At 49.3% G+C, this 19,205-nt stretch overlaps 1 protein-coding gene across 2 annotated transcripts in view; it reads left to right on the top strand.

Moving 5' to 3' along the window:
• The first annotated feature begins 209 nt into the window (after positions 1-209).
• TEX2 (testis expressed 2) overlaps positions 210-19,205 on the top strand; it is a 71,509-nt gene continuing 52,513 nt past the window's right edge. For both annotated transcript variants that reach the window (XM_068262337.1, XM_068262335.1), the window contains exon 1: positions 210-348. The gene's annotated coding sequence lies outside the window, so the exon portion shown is untranslated. The remainder of the gene's footprint in view (positions 349-19,205) is intronic.

Below are 19,205 nucleotides of genomic sequence, written 5' to 3'. Positions count from 1 at the left end.
ATGGTGTATATAGTGAAGTATATAGAGTATATAGCTGTAGAAATGCATGCAGATAGCGGTACACGGCGTATGGAGATACAAGGAGCATAAAGTCTAGTGACGATGACGAAATGTTTTCCACAACAGCTCTGCTCCAATAAGTTGCCCTTTCTATATACGTCCAATCAGAAGCTTTGGCCAACCAGCGAGTCGCCTGTGGTAAAGAGGCTCGAGACGCAAGCAGCAGCCAGGTGGATGAATGGAGAGCCGATTTTCTACATCCGGGACATCAGCCAGCGACTAGCGACGTCTTCTGGAGGCCACCGGGCGGAAACACCGGCGGATCTGGGGAGATGAGACACCGAGCGGGTGAGATATTACCGACCGTAACACGTCACCCCCCACCAATACTTCCACTCTATCTCACACCCTGTTTCATACTCCTCACTGACACTGCATACTGCCCTCCACACTCCTCACTGACACCTCATACTGCCCTCCACACTCCTCACTGACATCTCACACTGCCCTCCACACTCCTCACTGACACCTCACACTGCCCTCCACACTCCTCACTGACATCTCACACTGCCCTCCACACTCCTCACTGACACCTCATACTGCCCTCCACACTCCTCACTGACACCTCATACTGCCCTCCACACTCCTCACTGACACCTCATACTGCCCTCCACACACCTCACTGACACCTCATACTGCCCTCCACACTCCTCACTGACACCTCATACTGCCCTCCACACACCTCACTGACACCTCATACTGCCCTCCACACTCCTCACTGACACCTCATACTGCCCTCCACACACCTCACTGACACTGCATACTGCCCTCCACACTCCTCACTGACACCTCATACTGCCCTCCACACTCCTCACTGACACCTCATACTGCCCTCCACACACCTCACTGACACCTCATACTGCCCTGCACACACCTCACTGACACCTCATACTGCCCTCCACACTCCTCACTGACACCTCATACTGCCCTCCACACACCTCACTGACACCTCATACTGCCCTCCACACTCCTCACTGACACCTCATACTGCCCTCCACACACCTCACTGACACCTCATACTGCCCTCCACACACCTCACTGACACCTCATACTGCCCTCCACACTCCTCACTGACACCTCATACTGCCCTCCACACACCTCACTGACACTGCATACTGCCCTCCACACTCCTCACTGACACCTCATACTGCCCTCCACACTCCTCACTGACACCTCACACTGCCCTCCACACACCTCACTGACACCTCATACTGCCCTGCACACACCTCACTGACACCTCATACTGCCCTCCACACTCCTCACTGACACCTCATACTGCCCTCCACACTCCTCACTGACACCTCATACTGCCCTCCACACACCTCACTGACACCTCATACTGCCCTCCACACTCCTCACTGACACCTCATACTGCCCTGCACACACCTCACTGACACCTCATACTGCCCTCCACACTCCTCACTGACACCTCATACTGCCCTCCACACTCCTCACTGACACCTCATACTGCCCTCCACACACCTCACTGACACTGCATACTGCCCTCCACACTCCTCACTGACACCTCATACTGCCCTCCACACTCCTCACTGACACCTCATACTGCCCTCCACACACCTCACTGACACCTCATACTGCCCTCCACACACCTCACTGACACCTCATACTGCCCTCCACACACCTCACTGACACCTCATACTGCCCTCCACACTCCTCACTGACACCTCATACTGCCCTCCACACTCCTCACTGACACCTCATACTGCCCTCCACACACCTCACTGACACCTCATACTGCCCTCCACACTCCTCACTAACATCTCATACTGCCCTCCACACTCCTCACTGACACTGCATACTGCCCTCCACACTCCTCACTGACACCTCATACTGCCCTCCACACACCTCACTGACACCTCATACTGCCCTCCACACTCCTCACTGACACCTCATACTGCCCTCCACACACCTCACTGACACCTCATACTGCCCTCCACACTCCTCACTAACATCTCATACTGCCCTCCACACTCCTCACTGACACTGCATACTGCCCTCCACACTCCTCACTGACACCTCATACTGCCCTCCACACACCTCACTGACACCTCATACTGCCCTCCACACTCCTCACTAACATCTCATACTGCCCTCCACACTCCTCACTGACACTGCATACTGCCCTCCACACTCCTCACTGACACCTCATACTGCCCTCCACACACCTCACTGACAACTCATACTGCCCTCCACACACCTCACTGACACCTCATACTGCCCTCCACACTCCTCACTGACACCTCATACTGCCCTCCACACTCCTCACTAACATCTCATACTGCCCTCCACACTCCTCACTGACACTGCATACTGCCCTCCACACTCCTCACTGACACCTCATACTGCCCTCCACACACCTCACTGACACCTCATACTGCCCTCCACACACCTCACTGACACCTCATACTGCCCTCCACACTCCTCACTGACACCTCATACTGCCCTCCACACTCCTCACTAACATCTCATACTGCCCTCCACACTCCTCACTGACACTGCATACTGCCCTCCACACTCCTCACTGACACCTCATACTGCCCTCCACACACCTCACTGACACCTCATACTGCCCTCCACACTCCTCACTAACATCTCATACTGCCCTCCACACTGCTCACTGACACTGCATACTGCCCTCCACACTCCTCACTGACACCTCATACTGCCCTCCACACACCTCACTGACACCTCATACTGCCCTCCACACTCCTCACTGACACCTCATACTGCCCTCCACACTCCTCACTGACACCTCATACTGCCCTCCACACTCCTCACTGACATCTCACACTGCCCTCCACACTCCTCACTGACACCTCATACTGCCCTCCACACACCTCACTGACACCTCATACTGCCCTGCACACACCTCACTGACACCTCACACTGCCCTCCACACTCCTCACTGACACCTCATACTGCCCTGCACACACCTCACTGACACCTCATACTGCCCTCCACACACCTCACTGACACCTCATACTGCCCTCCACACTCCTCACTGACACCTCATACTGCCCTGCACACACCTCACTGACACCTCATACTGCCCTCCACACTCCTCACTGACACCTCATACTGCCCTCCACACTCCTCACTGACACCTCATACTGCCCTCCACACACCTCACTGACACTGCATACTGCCCTCCACACTCCTCACTGACACCTCATACTGCCCTCCACACTCCTCACTGACACCTCATACTGCCCTCCACACACCTCACTGACACCTCATACTGCCCTCCACACACCTCACTGACACCTCATACTGCCCTCCACACACCTCACTGACACCTCATACTGCCCTGCACACACCTCACTGACACCTCATACTGCCCTCCACACTCCTCACTGACACCTCATACTGCCCTCCACACACCTCACTGACACCTCATACTGCCCTCCACACTCCTCACTGACACCTCATACTGCCCTCCACACACCTCACTGACACCTCATACTGCCCTCCACACACCTCACTGACACCTCATACTGCCCTCCACACTCCTCACTGACACCTCATACTGCCCTCCACACACCTCACTGACACTGCATACTGCCCTCCACACTCCTCACTGACACCTCATACTGCCCTCCACACTCCTCACTGACACCTCATACTGCCCTCCACACTCCTCACTGACATCTCACACTGCCCTCCACACTCCTCACTGACACCTCATACTGCCCTCCACACACCTCACTGACACCTCATACTGCCCTGCACACACCTCACTGACACCTCATACTGCCCTCCACACTCCTCACTGACACCTCATACTGCCCTGCACACACCTCACTGACACCTCATACTGCCCTGCACACACCTCACTGACACCTCATACTGCTCTGCACACACCTCACTGACACCTCATACTGCCCTCCACACTCCTCACTGACACCTCATACTGCCCTCCACACACCTCACTGACACCTCATACTGCCCTCCACACACCTCACTGAAACCTCATACTGCCCTCCACACACCTCACTGACACCTCATACTGCCCTCCACACACCTCACTGACACCTCATACTGCCCTCCACACTCCTCACTAACATCTCATACTGCCCTCCACACTCCTCACTGACATCTCATACTGCCCTCCACACACCTCACTGACACCTCATACTGCCCTCCACTCTCCTCACTGACACCTCATACTGCCCTCCACACTCCTCACTGACACCTCATACTGCCCTGCACACACCTCACTGACACCTCATACTGCCCTCCACACTCCTCACTGACATCTCATACTGCCCTCCACTCTCCTCACTGACACCTCATACTGCCCTCCACTCTCCTCACTGACACCTCATACTGCCCTCCACACTCCTCACTGACACCTCATACTGCCCTGCACACACCTCACTGACACCTCATACTGCCCTCCACACTCCTCACTAACATCTCATACTGCCCTCCACACTCCTCACTGACATCTCATACTGCCCTCCACACTCCTCACTAACATCTCATACTGCCCTCCACACTCCTCACTGACACCACATACTGCCCTCCACACTCCTCACTGACATCTCACACTGCCCTCCACACTCCTCACTGACATCTCATACTGCCCTCCACACTCCTCATTGACACCTCATACTGCCCTGCACACACCTCACTGACACCTCATACTGCCCTCCACACTCCTCACTGACACCTCATACTGCCCTGCACACACCTCACTGACACCTCATACTGCCCTCCACACTCCTCACTGACACCTCATACTGCCCTGCACACACCTCACTGACACCTCATACTGCCCTCCACACTCCTCACTGACACCTCATACTGCCCTCCACACTCCTCACTGACACCTCATACTGCCCACCACACTCCTCACTGACACCTCATACTGCCCACCACACTCCTCACTGACACCTCATACTGCCCTCCACACTCCTCACTGACACCTCATACTGCCCTCCACACTCCTCACTGACACCTCATACTGCCCACCACACTCCTCACTGACACCTCATACTGCCCTCCACACACCTCACTGACACCTCATACTGCCCTCCACACACCTCACTGACACCTCATACTGCCCTCCACACTCCTCACTGACATCTCATACTGCCCTCCACACTCCTCACTGACATCTCATACTGCCCTCCACACTCCTCACTGACACCTCATACTGCCCTGCACACACCTCACTGACACCTCATACTGCCCTCCATACACCTCACTGACACCTCATACTGCCCTCCACACTCCTCACTGACACCTCATACTGCCCTCCACACTCCTCACTGACACTTCATACTGCCCTCCACACACCTCACTGACACCTCGTACTACCCTCCACACTCCTCACTGACACCTCGTACTGGCCTGCACACACCTCATACTGCCTTGCACACACCTCACTGACACCTCGTACTGCCCTCCACACTCCTCACTGACATCTCATACTGCCCTCCACACACCTCACTGACATCTCATACTGCCCTCCACACACCTCACTGACACCTCATACTGCCCTCCACACACCTCACTGACACCTCACACTGCCCTCCACACACCTCACTGACACCTCACACTGCCCTGCACACACCTCACTGACACCTCATACTGCCCTGCACACACCTCACTGACACCTCACACTGCCCTCCACACTCCTCACTGACACCTCATACTGCCCTCCACTCTCCTCACTGACACCTCATACTGCCCTGCACACACCTCACTGACACCTCATACTGCCCTGCACACACCTCACTGACACCTCACACTGCCCTCCACACACCTCACTAATGCCTCATACTGCCCTCCACACTCCTCACTGACACCTCATACTGCCTTGCACACACCTCACTGACATCTCATACTGCCCTCCACACACTCCTCAGTGACACCCCATATTGCTCTCCACACACCCCCTACTGACTATGCGGTTTGTCCTCCACGCATCCCAGCGACACCCATCCACACACGCACTGCCGAGGTTGCACCTACCCACCTACTTACCCACCTACCTCCCGTCAACCTCCATAATCCTCACTGAAAGGCATTTCTTAATACTACCTCAACAGTAATGTGCACCATTGGCATCAGCATGGACCTGCTTTGTGTGGGATGGATGTATTGCTTCTTGACATCGGTGTGTGGTATTAATATACATATTTTGTAAGCTCACAATAGTAGGGTCTTTCACCTAAAGTTTCACGTTTCTGCTGTAAACTACAGTACGTTGCTCATGTGTACTGTCCATATGTATAGACAACATAATACAGCAACATGGTACAGTAATGACAGATGGTGTGGAATACCACCTCCTCTGTGTAGGAATGGATGTTCCAGTGTGACATACAAGGTCTTTTGACCCAGTTCCCCTACTACGCTGTTTTTATCATGTTTTCCTAGACATTTTGTACGCAGTACAGATTTTCAGCCAGGCCCCTGAACTGAGAATAAATCTGTTAACAGTACACGCCGCCAATGTAGCTTACGGCTGTTTCCTTCTATCACAGATTTGTGATCTGTTACCAATCACTTATGGGTTGCAAAACGCTAGGTCATGCTTGAATTGGTGGAAATTGCACGGAGCATTTCTTATTAGTAATGTGTTTTTGATGCGCTTTTGCCCATTCGCAAACATGGGTCTTATTTTTTTTCATCTGTTTACAGTAGAAAGTTATCATTTTTTGTTTTTTTGCGCTAGCACTAAAATCATGTTGGAACTGCGCGCAGTGGGTATACGGGAAATCCCAATCTATAGTCCACACATGGGAAAATGCTATCAAGATTCACAGTGGAAAACCCCCTTGACAGATTTATTCTCCACGTGACAGGTTTATTGTTCAGGTGCATTATAAGTCTTGTACACACTCCTGATCACTGTCAACCACATGGATTGGAATCCATGCGATGGAGGAGGAACGACATGCTCCACCTGCTGAAGTGGCTTCCGGTGGGCGAGGGGAGTAGGAGAGCAATTCTCAGGCATTGTCGTTAGAGATCTGTCGGGGCTCCTGTGCACACTTTAGATTCTCAGCCACTTGCCATTTACCTTGTGTACTTGGCTTTGAAGTGTAACTATAGGGAAAGAAGTGCCTCATTTAGGTACCTCAGTAGAGGGAAAATCCAGATACTTCCCCGTCCTTTTTGCCTACATCCATCCGGTGCTGACACCTCCAGCCTCGTCGACAAGGGCTTGTGGAGTGGTGAACATGGCCTTCTCACGTGAAAAAGGGCAGGACTCCCCACGCCTGTGCAGTAGCACGGAGCCCAAGCAACTCAGTGCTATTGTGCAGATTATTATTATTATTATTTATTGTATTTATAAAGCGCCAACATATTACGCAGTGCTGGACAATAAATATATACAATGATACAAGAATGACAGACATAGGGTTATACACATAGAACAAAGTTATACATCAGTGTTCTCCCCAGAAATTTTTTCCAGCCGGGTGTCATGAAATAGTAGTCGGGTGGCATGAAAAAGTAGCCGGGTGGTCAGAGATGAGAGAATGCAGGGCCAGTGCTTCTGTAAGCAACTCTGCTTACAGTATAGGAGGAGATGAGCCGATGACAGCCGGGTGGTCACCAAAACTAGCCGGGTGGAGCACCTGGCTAAAAGAGCCTGGGGAGAACACTGTACATGCAAATTGTACAAAATACATGATCATGCGATATAGGCTGGTTAGGTAGGCCCAGTAATACAAGTACAGGCTGTCATAGGACAGGAGCACATGATCCTGTAGATTACACTAGGGAGTGGAGGACATTGCCAGAGGCTTACAATCTAAAGGGTGGGGTGGAAACACTAGGTGGGGCTGTGAAATATTCAGTAGAGAGTTACTGTGTGGTAGGAGGTGGGTAGGCCATCATAAAGGGGTGGGTTTTGAGGGCTTGCTTGAATGAGTTGAAAGAGGGAGCAAGTCTGATGGGATGCAAGACATCTTGCGCATTGTGACCCTGCTCGTTCATGGACGGGAGTGCAGGTGCAAACTTCCAGAGGGTCCCAACGCTGGATCAGTGGTCTTGAGGAGGAGTGTGGGAAGCCTCTAGAGCAGAGGTGTCAAACCCAATAACGTAAAGAGCTAAAATTGAAACCAAAGTCCAAGTCGTGGGCCTAATTAAGATTTTACATATATTGAACAGTCTCAGACTACAGGTGCGTACAAACACACTACTATAAGGAACAACGGATCCGTCAGACCCTCCTGCTGGGCGGGCGTTCAAGCAATAGTAGAGCATGTGTACAGTCTGTCGGCAGACTGAAAACACTGTTTCTGAACGATCCACGGAGCAGATCATTCATAAACCGTGTTATCAATCTGCCGACAGACTGTACACACGCTCTGTCGCTGGAACGCCCACCCAGCGGGAGGGTCTGACGGACCCGTCGTTCCTTAAAGAGACTCTGAAGCGAGAATAAATCTCGCTTCAGAGCTCATAGTTAGCAGGGGCACGTGTGCCCCTGCTAAACCGCCGCATACGCGCCGCTAAACGGGGGTCCCTTCACCCCCAAACCCCCCACTGCGACACTTGGTCGCAGGCTTGGTCGCTCCTGGAGGCAGGGCTAACGGCTGCAGCCCTGCCTCCAGTCGTGTCTATCAGCCGCGCATCGCCGCCTCTCCCCCACCCCTCTCAGTGAAGGAAGACTGAGAGGGGCGGGGGTGAGGCGGAGATACGCGCTGACAGACGCGCGTGGGGCAGGGCTGCGGCGGTTAGCCCTGCCCCAACCAGGAAACGCTCCCCCGCATTACGGAGGGGATTTGGGGGGACAGGGACCCTCGTTAAGCCGCGGGATAGCGGTGGTTTAGCAGGGGCACACGTGCCCCTGCTATATATGAGGTCTGAAGCGAGATTTATTCTCGCTTCAGACTCTCTTTAAGGTAGTGGGTGTATACGCACCCTAAGTGGTGTAATTATAGTGACCATGTATGGCCTGCTCCTCCCCCCTTTCTGCAGAGTAGCATAGTGAAGCAGTTTAATATTTACCCGCTCCAGTGCTGTTTCTGGTCACCTCCGGTCTTCCTGACAGCTACACGCTGTATGCTGCATTCCTCTGGCTCTAAATATCACACTGCTCCGCTGCGCTACACTGTACTTAATGAGGTGTGTGTGTGCGTGTGTGCGTGTGTGCGTGCGTGCGTGCGTGTGTGTGCGTGTGGGTGGGCAGCCACATGAGGGGGTTTGGATCATAGGAGGGGGCTCTGTGCTAATTTCACTGGGGATTCATGTGAGTTGATGCTGCACGTCGGCTCAAACTGTCAATGTTTCAACCAGAAACACTGTCGCCAGTGTGCCCCTCTGGTTGGGAAGGCACAGTGCTGCCGCTCTTGAGGGCCATATAAAATAGCAAGGAGGGCTCCATTTGGCCTGCGGGCCTGGAGTTTGACACCTGTGCTCAAGAGTATCTAGAGTCTTCCTTCTACCGAGGTAAGTATATGACTTTTTATTGTTTCTTTTTAACCACTTCAGCCTACAGCTTCGAAAATCCTATGCATCCGAGCAATGTTCATCTCCCATTCATTCGCTAATAACTTTATCGCTACTTATCAAAATTAATTGATCTATATCTCGTTTTTTCCGCCACTAATTAGGCTTTCTTTAGGTAGTACATTTTGCTAAGAGCCACTTTACTGTAAATACATTTTAACATGAAGATTAAGATAGAAATGGAAAAAAATCATTATTTCTCAGTTACCTTAGGTAACTATTTATGTAGTTTTTTTTAATTGTAATTTTTTTTATTTTTTTTTTAATACAAAAATGTATTTGGGTAATTTTAGTTTGGGAGGTAAATAGCCAATTTTAGATGTAATATAATATATGTTTTTAGTCAATACAGGTATGTGGGTGCAGTTTACTATTTGGCCACAAGATGGCCACATTCAAAAAATTCCTAGATGCGAACGATGTCGCATATAGGAACTAAAATGAAGAGAAGAAGTTTCCTGGGGGCAGAAATACCACGCTCTCTGATGAGAAAGCATCGGTATTTCTGCCGGGGACTTAGATCGGTGAATGGGAATTATATTCCCATTCACTGATCGGGGGGGCAGCGGGATCGCGCGCACCACACGGCTGCAGCACCACGGCCTATCTGGACGGATATATGCGTCCAGATATGGCGAAGTGGTTAAACTACTGGTTTAAAGGATACCGGAAGTGACAAGTGACATGATGAGATAGACATGGGTATGTACAGTGCCTAGCACACAAATAACTAGGCTGTGTTCCTTTTTTTCTTTCTCTGCCTGAAAGAGTTAAATATCAGGTATATAAGTTGCTGACTCAGTTCTGACTCAGACAGGAAGTGACTACAGTGTGACCCTCACTGATAAGAAATTCCAACTATAAACCACTACCCTAGCAGAAAATGGCTTTTGAGAGCAGGAAAGAGATAAAAAGGGACAATAGTTCATAGGTTTTAGCTCTGGCATACTTCAATGAATGTGTCATTGAGCAAAAACAAGAAAACAGTTAAAACTTAAAAAGTAGATTTAAACATAAAAAACAAACAAACTATGGAATATCTTAAAAACTCATTTTTGGAGAAGGAAGACAGATACAATTGTTTATTTTATTAGTTTATTTTCGCTTTGGGTGTCCTGTAATATAAACAATTACTATCTGCTTAATAGTGTCAATTAGCTAGACTGCTGACAGACGTAAGCAGATTACTTGTACTTCTAAAATATCCTAGGAATCTCCTTCAGTCATAAGAACTGACACAACGTGCTGTGAAGGAGGGATGAGTCATGTGATGAGCTTCATTCTGGCGGTTATTTGGAACAGAAGTGTGTTGGCTACATTTTTCCAGCCCTACCAGAGAATGGAATGCTAGTGTGGCGCAACCACTGTTTAATATTCAGGATCTTTACTCCAGAGTGACATCAATGACACGCGTATGTGCAGAGATAACCGTTGTCTCTGTGTTCAGCAATATTCCCCTCATATTTACTCTTTATTATCCCAGATAATGGGCCCTGGATGGTTCTCCAGTGCTGCTCATTGGTCATTGCGATGCCTTATCTTGAGAGGGCAAAGTACAGCCTGGGTGATGTCACTGCCTGCACCTGCAGACATGCTTACCCTGGGCTGCTGATCGTGGTGTCTGGCACTGTAACTTCACTGCTGCATGATGGGAGAGTAGTCCAGCAGACACAAAGCAAGGTACGTCTGCTGAGAGCATTATGGACGAATCGAAGGTCCTATCCTCTTCTAGTCTAACACCAATATCCTCATAACTGAACTACTAAGGACGTTGTAATAATGTGCAATTTTCCTGGTAGCTTCCAGTAGTGGTGAAGAGCGCCCATGTTTGTTCTGTCTGTCCCTCCATCACTCATATCCCCAGTTGTGCAGTGAAGTAAGCCATATCAGCAAAGCAGCTTCCTAAATACTGATCACTAGCATTTCCTGAGACTTTACATTGTTTGGGTGTTCTGTTCTGTGAGTGCCTGGTTTATTTTCTGATTTATAATATTACTAACAAGGTGACCCATTCCCTACACAGCACTGGTTAGCAGTGTTCAGACAGGTCCTCTCTGGTGACCCATATCATTGGAATTTTGGCTGATGTCCATGCATTACTTACAGTATAAATGACATATACATTACAATGCCTATGTATCAGGATATGTGCTCCCTGTGCCCATGTTTGTATACCAGGAGTGTTTCCTGCCCGCATTTATTCAGGCTTGTGTACTCCTTGTGTCCTTTGGTCCCCTAATATACCACCTGGCATGTTGGTATACTCCTTGTACTCACTCTGCCCCCATGCTCTTGTGTATTCGCTGTGCCCACACTGTTTACTTTATACCAGGCTGTGTACATTTTGTGCCCCTTGTACCTCAGGAGAAATTGTAAGCATACCTGGCAGTATGTAACATGTTGGTTAAAGAAAGGTTAATATGCTTAGGAGTGTGGGGTTAAAATACCAAAATGTGACAGCTTGGTAAGGAAGGGTTAATATGTCAGACTACATATGAGAGGTCAGTAGAGGAAGGGTTAATATACCAGGCAGTGTGTGAAAGTCGCTAGAGCAAGGGTTAATATATCAGACAGCACATGAGAGGTCAGTAGAGGAAGGGTTAATGTAGCAGACACAGACAGTGTGTGAAAGTCTGCAGAGGAAGGGTTATGTATACCAGGCAGTGTGTGAAGGGTTAATATACCAGACAGTGTGTGAAGGTCTGCAGAGGAAGGGTTAATGTAGTAGGCCGAGGGTGACAGGTTAGCTGGGGAAGGGTTAATATACCAGCTAGCACATAGGATTTGATTGAGTCAGTCTGCTCCCACGCTGGGATGCTACCCGCTGCTGGGGTGACAGAGCCTGCAGGGACAGCTTGTGCTAGCTGGGTATTCTCTAGGGGAGAGGCAGGAGTGGTGGAGGTTGTACAGGAGAGACGTGTATTCCTTTATTTTAAAGGGGGTTGCTGCTGAGCTGAATAATTTATCATAACCGCACGCACGCACGCACGCACGCACGCACGCACGCACGCACACACACACACACACACACACACACACACACACACACACACACACACTCCAAACTTTTTTTATCTGCCAGGCATGAATAAGCAATCTTATGGGAGGTCAAATCAGTGCATGCGACCAAGAGTAGGCAGGGCCCCTTTCGACTTTCAACACTTGTAGTATGCCAAAGTTTCAGTGCCACCAGAAATGTGTTACAGATGTCCACCGCTCCCTATAATTAATGACAGCTCTTTAGTTCCTCTTAGAGTTTTACAGCTTTTTAGTTCCTCTCAGAGTGTTATTGTATACTGGTTCCCACTGCTTCCTAAAGCTGGCTTGTGCTTCCCAAAAGTGTGAGCCCTCGTTTTTTAGGGTCCCCGTAGTATGTCAGTAAACACTACAACAGTGGGAGACAGAGACTCGGATTGTCATCAGCTGGCAATGAATAAAGACTGCATTCTGAGTGATCGCAGAGACTGAGGGCAGCACTGCTGGCAAGGGTGTGTGTGTGTGTGGGGGGGGGGGGGGGGGGGGGGCGGGGGTTGGACACTCGTACTTGGATCTGCTACCTCATCTCTTGCTGTTTTGCCTGTCGGTTACATACGGATCTGCAACTCTCTGAGGAATGTTGGGTTCTTCACCTCTCCATATCTGCTGTCCTGTCACTGAGAACACTGTAGCAATTTTAGTTGGTGTGGCAATCACCTGGCATGACCACTTGGGAATCGGTCACTTGGTATGGGCGTAAAGTTGAATTACATTACTGTAGCTGGGTGTCAGTTGCCTGGCATGTCTACTGGCATGCTTCTAGTTTGGTGTCAGTTACCTGTTTTTGGGTTGTGTCCCAAAAACGTACAAATGTCTCTGGCTTTTTTTTTTTTAAACTCTGTGTCACTCTGCTTAGCTCTGCGTTTGAACCATGCCTTAGATTTCTGATCTCTGCCATATACACACCTTTCAAGTGGATCCCTGAGCTTGTTCCCATGTGAGTTCTGGTGCTGGCATTCTACTTATGGAAAATGTTACACTTCAGTCCTGTTTAGAGAACCTCAAAGCAATTGTTTCTGTAAGAAAGTTGGCTGAATCGCATTAATAGGAACTCTAACCAGCAGCTGTGTTTAATGGGAAAGCTTGGTGTGTGTGTGTGTGTGTGCGTGCGTGCGTGCGTGCGCGTGCATGTGTGTATGTGTGTGTGCATGTATATCTGTGCTGTTATCTCACAGTCAGTATGAATTTTATATGTGAGATGTTGTACCTGGTGATGGTGGTAGATTGTCAGCACGCATGTTATATTTGGGATTTTGTGTCTGGTAGATGGTCAGCATACATTCTGTATGGGGCTAGAGTCCGAGTATTGGTGGTAAATGATCAGCATGTCATTTTGCTCCTGATGATGGTGGCAGATGGTCGGCACATATGAGGTTACAGTCATAGACCTTGTGACGGTATTAGGTTAGTGCAGATGGGGCAAAGCTACCTAAGCTAACTGGGTCCACATAGCTCTGTGCATTGTCTGTTTCTCTCCTCGTTCTCCTGGTCCCCGTAATCGGTCCTTGAAAAATTAGATTTTTAGATAAAGTCAAGTTTTCTGCCAGGAAGAGGCAGCCTTGCAGTGATGTTAATGGAAACCTGAGATGAAATAAAGAAAAGCTTTTATACTTACCTGGTATAGGCCTTGGGCTCCCTCGCCGTCCTCCTGGGCTGCTCCACTGTCCCTCAGTCCGCTCTGGTAAATTCCCTAGTCCTAGTCGATTGCACTCCACTGTGCATAGGTGGCACCAGCTGTGCATGCCTCCCAAGCATGCGCAGGTCGCTAAGACCGTAACTGTGCAGGTACAGAGCGCTCCCAGCCACTGGAGCATGATCGGGGTGGGAGGGGGGGCACAGCCGGAATTGCGCATGTTTAGTGGAGCGCGACTGAGGAATTCACTGGAGCTGACAGCATGAATGACAGCAGAGTGGCCGGGAGGACATTGAGGCAGCCCACAGGGGGCTGGAAGAAAACTCAGGTAAGTATAAATGCTTGTCTTTGTTTTATTCTGTGTCCACTTTAACCCCTTCCCGACCGCCTAACGCTGATAGGCATCGGGATGGTGGCAGCCCCGGACCGCCTAATGACGATTGCCGTCAGGTCCTGGGGATGGGGTTCCGCAGGGCATCCTCGCTTGAATGACAGAGCTCCACTCCGTCATCAGTCTACCAGCGGCCGATATTAGACTGTTAGACAGCGAAACCGCCGTCTATTTACATTGTACAGCGCTGCGATCTATGGCTGTGCTGTACTAGGGACAGCCGTGTCACTCGGCTGTCCCCTGGAGAGGCTCAGCCTCAGAGATAGGCTGACGCCTATGAGAGCTGATCGCTGTGATTGGTTCACAAGGGGGATACATAAATAAATAAAAAATAGCTATTTTTCATAAAAATAATAAATAAGTAAATAAACATCCCAGCAGCAATCAGAGCCCACCAACAGAAATCTCTGCGCAGGAAGGGGGGGGGGGGGATCATGTGCTCAATAGTATGGCTCTGCAGCGAGTTCTTAAAGCTGCGGAGCACTAACTTGTAAAAAATAGCCTGGTCACTAGGGGGGTGTAAGCCTGGGGTCCTCAAGCGGTTAAGGGGAGTGACTGGGACGGAGAAGAGGAGGAAATGGGAGGGTGATAGGAGGGAACATTGAGGCAATCTTGCCTCTTGTAGTCCATAAATTTGACTTCATCCAAAAGGCAGCTACTTTAAGGAGTGATTATGGAGAGCGGAGGAATGAGGAGCGGAACAGACAACGCACTCAGGTATGTTTATCCAGCATGAACATACCTCTGTGCTCACCTTCAGTAGCATTGCCTCGGGTCAGGTGTGCTTTCATTTGGCTTGGAATTAGACTAATCGAATGCAATACCTGATTATTTTAGATTGACTCAGTTCCAAGCTGCATATATTTGCATGGCATGAATATAAAACTTGCATCACCTAGAAATGATTTACTGACCATCTGTAATCAGCATAAACCTTCCATATGGTGTTGCGCTTCAGGTAATCGTGGTAAAATATTCCTCACGCGTTCAACATGGAGTGGTGCTTCTGGTGATGGGGGTAGATGATCAGAACATATGCTGGGTTGTGCTCCTGGTGAGCTACTGTGTGGCATGAGCTGATACTCTCTCAGTGAGCTACATGCTGCAATGTGTTTAAAGACTAACTGTCCGGCATAAAATCAAAAATTAATTCTTTATTTTTATTTGGTAAACAAGTAATAAGGATGCTAATCAGGCAATACAAAAGTTAAAATCACTATTTATTTTCTTGTTGATAGACTATTATTCCCCAATTTACAGGACTCTTATTTGGTACACAGAAAATTTGGTACACAAAAGAGAAGTTGCAGGGCATGCTGGGTTGTCTTTTGTTGCTTTTCTACTTCCCCTCAGACTTAACTAATGCAGCCTGATTGGCTGAAGCCTCTTTCCCTCCTGTTTTCCCCTCCCACACTTCTGTTCCTCTCTGATTGGCCAATATTTCTCAGGCTGAAACAATGCACTTTCTATAGTGAAGGGCGGGCAAATCAGACAGAGGAGACTAAGGGCAGATATTACATCAGGGCTGGCTTCAAAATAGCCACAGTAAATATGGAAACTGTCTAGAATAGGATTCTCTACTTTTCCTTTATAAAATTCACAGGAATCATAACGTGGACAGTGCAATACATGTTATGTAAGTAGAGCAAGTATTTATCTACTTATATATTTGTCTTTTTTTCCTGAGATAGTATGGCTGACAGCTCCTCTTTAATAAAGCCACATTTGTGTGGATCTCATGGTCTGTGAGCTCTCCACACTGGGTCACATTCATGCATAGCTGTGACTTATGGCAGAGCCCAGCACTGATGAGCTGTGCACAAATGTGAACATGGAACTATAGATCAGATTGCTGCTGAGCGGATGATGTGCAGCACACAGAAATGGTGCACCAATATTGGTCAGCCTTTCCTGCCTGATGTTTCCTGTGGTGGGTGGCAGCGTTGTAACGTGAAGCCTACACTTTACTCCCTTTTTGTCCGATAAATTATTCATGCCTGATGTTTGCTGTGTCCCCTGCAGGACATCTCTTGTGAGTTCCATCACGTAGAGCCGGAATCTGGGAAATGACAGTTGCTAGCATTCTAATCTTGGCTTCCTGGGGTCGTTCTGATCAGACAGGCATATTCATTGGCCTGGCTGCAGTAGAATGACCTCTGGACAGCCTGGTTTACCACTGTATACTAAAGAGGATTCCAGCCTGAAACTCTGCTCTGCAGAGGTTATGCTTTCCTAATGGCAAAATCTCATGAATTAGGTTCCCCTATAATAAGGACAAAGTACAGTAGCCTATCAGATCCTCTTTGCCATGTCCCCAAATCTAGGGTCTCGTTGCTATGGGATACTCAAATGATTTAGGAAATTGCAGTGATAAACCTTCTTACTCTGCATGTCAGATGTGAGATGTTCCAGGCTCCATGTGCTGCTGTCACATGACTTGAAATGAAGTATCCAGACAGGGAGATTAGGAGATTCGTAGATGTTAATCCACTCTCTCCCCAGCCTCCTGGCTGTAATCTTCCTGCAAATTACACAAACATCTCTATACATGTGAGGGTAGCAGGTGACAGTCTGTTTTCTTGCAGGGTCACAGTATATAATGGCAGCACATTCATTGTAAGAAAATATCACTATGAAATGATCTTATAATTTGTACAGGCCATGCTACAGCTGCGCTTGGATCATGGCTTGGTAAGGCACTGTTTCCACCGGGCTAGGATCATGGTTTGGTACAGCAATGTGTGTACTGGGCTGTATCATAGCTTGGTATAGCAATATGCCCCCTGTGCTAGGATCAGGGCTTGGTACAGCTCTGTACCCACTGGCCTGGCTTCATAGCTTCGTACAGCACTGTGCCTAATGGATTGGCATCATTGCTTGGTATGGCCTTGTTCCCTTTGGGCTGTCATCTTAGCAGATATAGCAAACCCCCCTCAGGCTAGGACCATGGCTTGGTACAACGCTTTATCCACCTGGTCTATGGTGTGGTCTTGTCCTCTTTGGTCTGGGATTATGAATTGGTTCAGTTTTGGGCTGGCCTCAGCTGATTACAGCAGGCTGATGGGAGACATCCCTAGCCTTTGCACACACCCACTCTTGTAGCTACCGCTACATAGTTTAACTGAAACACGATCCTTTACACCCGTGTTCCACAGTTGCATATCTGACCTCCAATTGCTGTCTCTCTCTTCATCCCGGTCGACTGTTGCTTTTCATCCATTTAAGTGGTATTTAGAGGACGGGATATGCAGTTTCTCTTTAGAGCTTTCAGAGATTCAGCTTAAAGGGATACTGTAGGGGAGTCAGGGGGAAAATGAGTGGAAGTTACCCGGGGCTTCTAATGGTCCCCCGCAGACATCCTGTGCCCGCGCAGCCACTAACCGATGCTCCGGCCCCGCCTCCGGTTCACTTCTGGAATTTCAGACTTTAAAGTCTGAAAACCACTGCGCCTGCGTTGCCGTGCCCTCGCTCCCACTGATGTCACCAGGAGCGCGCGGCGCAGACACAGACCATACTGGGCCTGCACAGTACGCTCCTGGTGCCAGCAGCGGGAGTGAGGACACGGCAATGCAGGCGCAGTGGTTTTCAGACTTTAATGTCTGAAATTCCAGAAGCGAACCGGAGGTGGGGCCAGAGCATTGGGGAGTGGCTGCGCATGGGATGTCTGTGGGGGACCATTAGAAGCCCTGGGTAACTTCAACTAATTTTCCCCTGACCCCCCTACAGTGTCCCTTTTAATGATTTGAAGCATCCTTTAAAAAAGAAAAACTAAATGACCCTCAGTAACCCTTTAGCATGTAAAATGGTACGTGGAAATCTATCTTAGAATCGACAGGATGTTTTCTACTTCAGAATATAGGGTGGTGTCCAGCCAGTGACAGAGAGGTATAGGAGGTGCTGGAGAGGGTACGATGCCCAGAGACTCTAACCTTATTTTTTTGCCAAATCGCAAAACAGACCGTCAATGGACCGTATGTTAATAATAGGATCTGTTCACACTTATCAGTCTGCAATGGAGTAAGGCAACGTCTTGACCTGCACAATTTTTCTGGACAAGTGGATATGTGTCCTATACAAACCTACGGTGGATGCAGGGCTGTGGAGTTAGTACAAAATCCTCCAACTCCTCAGGTTAGGATTCCCCCGACTCCTCTAATGTGCATATTACAATCTTGTTGATTGAAAGTATGTAACATCAAATGCTTCTCTTAACTGCCAACGCTTAGACAACTGAAGTAAGAGGGATATGGAGGCTGCCATATTTATTCCCCTTTAAACAATACCGGTTACCTGGATATCCGGCGAATCTCCAGCCTCTAATACTAAAACTAGTCCTTGGTAAGGCCTCGTTCACATCATGCGTGCTTCTGTGCGGATATGGAAGCGCGTATGATGTGCTGAAACGCAGGAACGGCAGAAGGACATAGACTGCCCTTCTACCGTTCACATCTACTGCACTGCGCAGCAGTACGATGCGCTGGGAAGCGCTTGCATACTGCTGCATGCATTTTGCCCGGAAGCGCAGAGCTGATCCCATCACTGTCAATGGATGGGATCAGCAGCGCAGCGGCGCAGATGGCGTGCGATCGG

Source organism: Hyperolius riggenbachi, chromosome 12 (genome assembly GCF_040937935.1).
Source record: "Hyperolius riggenbachi isolate aHypRig1 chromosome 12, aHypRig1.pri, whole genome shotgun sequence".
Classification (NCBI taxonomy): Eukaryota; Metazoa; Chordata; class Amphibia; order Anura; family Hyperoliidae; genus Hyperolius; species Hyperolius riggenbachi.
Note: the sequence above shows the minus strand (reverse complement) of the source record. Positions and strands in the feature narration are given on the sequence as shown.